The sequence below is a fragment of the Pinus tabuliformis genome, chromosome 5_1, assembly GCF_031772625.1.
Source record: "Pinus tabuliformis cultivar Carrire ecotype Pingquan chromosome 5_1, CPIR1, whole genome shotgun sequence".
NCBI classification, from domain to species: Eukaryota; Viridiplantae; Streptophyta; class Pinopsida; order Pinales; family Pinaceae; genus Pinus; species Pinus tabuliformis.
This window is the reverse complement of record NC_142305.1, coordinates 646066685-646072611: the sequence shown is the minus strand read 5'-3', so window position 1 is coordinate 646072611 and position 5927 is coordinate 646066685.

Below are 5927 nucleotides of genomic sequence, written 5' to 3'. Positions count from 1 at the left end.
ACCTAATAATTAATTAAGTTTTAAACTTGGTCATTAGTGCTCCAACAGTGGATTATAATAAGTCAATTGACACTCGGAGAATACACTTCAACAATTCGATTTTCTTGGCAAATCAATTTCCAGAGAGAAACAACAATTGCTAGAGAGCCAGATATCGAAGCAGAGACGGAGAGGGGTAGGGACAGTGACCTAGAGGCATTTTTCCATATCCAGAGAGGCAGCAGCAAGTGACAAAGGTGATCCACACAGAAGCAGCGCAAGGACTGTGCACTAGTTGAAGCAGAGCAGTTCAATTTAGCTAGTGAGGTAGTTGATTCAGATTCCATAGGCTAGGAAAGTCTTCCAGAGGAATGAATAGTCACTTCCACCAAAAGAGGCAGGCTAGACAAATTTCTCAGAGGCAGATTCAAGCCACATGTGTGAGAGGCAGTGCAAGGACTGCACATAGGGCCTACGTTGGGGTTTGGATGTCCAATTTTTCTAGAAAAGCCAGTGTCAGGATTGCTTGTGGGGTGAGACAATTTTCTCTTTAATTATTTATGTCAGATATTTTCTATTTGGATTGTCAGTTGGACATCCATTTATTGTACTCAGATTTCACTTCTACATAATAATAAAACCCTCAGTTGTTGCACTGGTTTTCCAAGTTGTGTTTTTCCGCGGAAATTTGTCCAAAAATAATGGTATCATTTTTATTGTGTGTGTGTGGTGTTATATTTTTCAGTTTCCAACACTATTTTTCTTCCATAGTTTATTTGCGAAAATCACGGTGTGAATTGTTTGATATTTTTCGTAGCAGAAAACAAATAAATCGTTAAACAAATTAACAATTAGAAAAATAATTTCCATTTGTTGTGATAGATGAAATTTTCACAATAAATACACAACATGGACAATTCTATGCTATGAGAGAGACGATATGGTGTTGGAGTACACCCATATATTATGTTATATCTTTGTATACAGTTCTAGGTTGGAGAATTGTGCCAAAGAATATAAGTAATGGTTTTTAATTGAGTTGGATGACCAATGCATTAAACTTTTAACACTTTTATAATCCAAATATTTCTGAGAAGTTCAAAGGGCTGATTTTCATTCATAAAAGCACAAAATATTTGAATTGATTTTGAAAGTAGAAAGGGAGAAGATGTGCAATAATCAAACATTCATATTGAATACTTAATTAATCAAATATAGTTGATGCGTGTAGAAGAATTCTATAGCCAAACAATATATATTCAAGAGATGACAGAAGGAAACAATTTAAAGATGCAGAGGAACTAATTTAAATAGACTGTTCAATTAGTTAATCTCCATAAAGATGATAACTTTGTAGTGGGCTATTAGGGAAGTTAATACTTAACTTAGCCTTACCCTAACTCCTATGTTACCTTGAATATATGATGAAAAACATAGATGAATAAACTAGAAAGACTCACATGAACACAAATGTTGTTAAGAGTGAAGTCAGAATCCTTTGATTATCTTCAAAAACTTTCAGAAGAGTACAATAATGTCATTGGATCATCACAAGGGTTCAACCCTTCTTACTTCGAATTACAAAATACTTATAGAGTGTAATTCAAAAATATCTAAATCTAATATAATTCTTTTACAAAATACAATCTTTATCCAAAATGATTTGGATATATCAAACAAATACAATATAAAATAAACTTTTTTGAAACTAATTGCATATTCAACACTCTATTCAAGGGTGTTGTTGATGACTGTTACCTAAAAATCTTATTCTGCTCTTTATGCTCCTTTCGTTGTGTTGGTCCTAAAAATGTGCAATCAACTCCTGTTATTCTGTGTTGGTACCGTACAAAACTGCATTCAGTTTTACTCGATAAGTTCAAGTAATTTGTCCCATATTTTGTCATCAAGAATGGAAAAATTAATTAATTTTATGTATGCTACGTTAACCTTTGTGTACTTTTCAAAAGTTGGCCTAGTGATAAATAAATGTTGAATTTCATGTTGGATAAATAAATCATATTCTAGGCCTTCAATGAATGCTTTACCACTTATGACTCCTTTCACTTTAGCAAATTTTGATCTATTTCATGTTATTTTAGTAATCTATGTTGGTAATTTTCCAGTGGAGTCAATTGGCTACTAAAATCTCTTAGAGGTGGAAGTCTCGTCTCATGTAAGATATTAAACTTTTTGTGGAATTTCTTTACCTGCCCTTCTAAGTTTTGACATTTATTTTTTAATTGCAACATTAAATTTATTTTAGTCAAAATTATTCTTACTTCTAGGGTTGTATCAATCTTGTCTTCAATTCATAATTCCTCCATTTCTTCTTTAGTCTTGGAATTCAACACTTTGAATATCCTGGTGGCTTCTCCTAGCTTATGATCTAAGTCTTCTTTGATTTATGTTGTGCTTACATTTGATCTTGTCACCAGTTCTTCTTGTTCAAATATGGTCTCAATAAATGTTTAGATTTAAGTTATGGTTGAATTGATATCAACCCATATTTTTTTCCTTTTCTTCAAATAATATCTGCACTATCAATGACTAATTTTCATAGTTTTCAAGTTGTTTTGTTAGCTTGAATTTTTTCTGTAGTTCTGATATATATGGATTCTTTGATTTGATTTTGTTTTCCTCTATTTTCAGCGATGTTGCTTTTAGCTTCTCAATCTCCACATTCCTTAAAGATAAATATCCCATAGCCTTTGATAATATTTATGTTGTTTCCTCACTGGATACCTCTATCTGCACTGTAGATGTTCCTGCACTTGTCTGCTATTCTTTTTGCTTTAGTAGGATTTCCATGTTGGCCTTCATTTTTTGAATCTGGATGCTTTGTTCCACAGTCATTTTCAGCATGTTCTCCTTCTCTTTTTCCAATTGCCTTACTTCTTTTTCCTATGGATGTTCTGTTATAGGTAGTTTTAGCTGCTTTCTAAGTTCTTGAATGTCTGCATTTCTTCTTTTGATTATTTCTTCAACAACATGGACATCACTAGGATCCACTCCTAGCTTTATCACCAAATCTTCCAGCCCCTTTATTCTGGTATCCTTGGCTAGAGAAGACATTCTTTCCAATTTAAGATGTGAATGAATATTATTTAAGGAGGCTTGTAGCTTTGAAGCTGCTATGACTGAGCTTGTCAATGTAGAATAAATCATTTCCCCTGCCTGTTTTTGGAGATCAATTTGATCTATAGGGTGTATTTTCTTAGTATCAAAAGAAAACATAGAAGCTTTATAATCATCTGCACTCTTAGGAATTGGTACTTTTGGCTCAAGGAATGCCAACTGAAATTGCCCTTTATCAAGGTCTAGTGCAAATAAAAACCTGTGTTGAGTAGTGGAATATTGTTTCCAAAACTCAACATAGGTGGAGGTTTTGAGTGCTTCATTCTTTCTCTTCATCTCCCTAAATCTAGAAAATATATGTTGTTGTCCTGAATATGGAGAAACATGAGAAGTGGGGGAATAAATAAATATTTCTTTAGTTTGCTGAAATGGAAAAGCAGGGTCGCTTGATAATGCTGCTGTATTTTTTTCTTCTGAATATCTGCCTTCTGAGGATTCTTCTTCTATATTTATTGATTTTCTTCTTTTGAAACTTTGAAAGTAGAGGATTTAGGTGTTTAACTTGTAGGTGAGACACTTTCTCCCAGTTGTTTAAGCTCATTTTCTTTCACTCTTGGAGTCTCCAATGTTGCCTGACTAGAGGTTTGCTCTTCAGTTCTTGCAGAGTAATTTATTCCCATTCTTATTTTTTTGAAAATTGTTCAATCTCTGGTTTTGATATGTGTACATAAGGTGCCAAATTTTGCTTAGTCCTTATCTTTGAAATCACTCCGAGGTGTTGAAAATAGCAACAAGAAATGCTAAAAATAGAAGTGCTAAAAATAGCACTGCTATAAATAGCATTTTGGGATACATTCCAATTTTAGTTAGTGTCTGAACGAAAATTGAGAATTAAAATTCGAATTTGATTTTAGTAGCTGTTTGTAAAATAATATAATTCATCTTGAGTTAATTAGTTGTAGAAAATCAAACATGAAGTCTATGTGAAGACATGCAACAGTTTCCCCTTTGATTAAGGAAGTTATCCCTTAATTAAAGTGATCAGGATGAGTTGTACTTTGAGTTGTAATTAGTTAGCTTAGTTAACCGTGTTAAGTCCAGTTAGATTAGTTCCAACAGTTTGTTGAACTGATTGTGAGTTCAGTTAGTTAATGCATGCATGCATGTAACTACTACACTTCAGATAACTAAATATTCTCTCATAAATAACTCATGCATGTCAGTTCAGTCAGAGACCCAGTTGAGATCAGATGATGGGACAGTGTACTATCAGTGATTCCATTGAGGATATCTCTTGCATGCAGAAGGAATTCATTCCTTGGAGATTGCGCAGTTACTTCTGAGTTTTGTGAGTTGTGTGAGAGGTGAATTCACACAGGTGGCAGCCAAAGGACCCTGGAGAAACTGCGCAAGGAAATAGGAGGCTTGGAGGACTGAGGGAAGGCATATGTTGTGTCTATTCAGTCTATAAGCAGCATTGAGGGATTGTACTGAGAGCTGGATAGCTTGTGAGCTAAAGCTTTGTGTAATCCGGACATATTTCCACTTGTATGATAATACAAAGATCGGGGTTTTTAGCTTAGGCTTTCCCCGGAGTATTCTTCTGTGTTCATGTGTGATTAGTTTCTCATTTTCTGATATATGTGTTCTATTTGATCTTGCTCAAAATCGATTAAGCTTCCGCAAGTTTGTTTGTAGAAGTATATCAAGTATTTTGCTTTAGTATATTGCATTATCAGGTGATCTACAGTGGGAAATTCTACATGGTATCAGAGCAAATGTGATCAAAGAAAAGAACAATATACAAAGAAGGGAGAAGGGAGAAGTTTGAATTTCCTAATTATAGAATTCAAATTCTTATCACATCTCAAATTTCACCAATGGTGTTCAACGGTTTGAGACTCGAGTATGCCCTTAATGGCAGCTCGAATTATATAGCTTGGAAGGATCACATGGAAGTGGTATTAGAGGACAATGGTTTGAAGGACTTCATTGCTCAAGAAGTCCCCAAGCCAGTAGCTACTAATGCCCAAGAATTGGCGGAATGGAAGAAATGTGTGGCTAGAGTGAAGAGAATCCTTCTGGAGGGAGTTCGAGACCACATAGTCTCGAGTCTCCATGGGAAGGAGACACCGTTTTCAATGTGGAAAATATTGAAGGATCTATATCAGAATAGTAGCGATCAGAGGAAGCTGGCGCTAAAAGACAAGCTTCAGAAAGTCAAGTGTGAAAGGGCGACATGATCTCTACATATCTGAACAAGCTCACCACCTGCAGGGATGAGCTTGGAAGTGTAGGGATCACGACAGCCGATGATGACATGGTGAGTCTTGCTCTCCTTGGTATTCCTAAGAGCTAGCATAGCTGCCAAGACTCGGTAAATGGAAGAGAGAAACTGCCAGATTGGGAATGACTTTGGTCAGATTTGATGCAGGAGGAGATAAGGAGAAGCACCAGAGATGGATCTTCATGAAAGCAAGACGATGAAGAAAATCTAGCCTTAGCGAGTAAGGCGAGGAAATGGAAAGGGAAGGTGTCCCATTCCAAATCTAGTTCTTCCCATGGTGGGAAGAAGATTGACAAATCAAAAGTGAGATGCTTTCATTGTCATGAGGTGGGCCATTATTCTACGAATTGTCCACAAAAGAAATCCAAGAAGGGATCCTCGAAGGGATCAGATGGTGAGGCACTGGCCTCATAGTTTGAATTGGATTTCACCCTCATCGCATGTATGGTTTCATCGATGGTGGGGTGTGTTTGGTACCTGGACAGTGGAGCTTCATTCCACATGACTGGCGACAAGAATCTTTTCAGTACCTTGGAGGAGAAGGACCTCTAGATGCGGATCGAGATGGGTGATGATGGAAAGT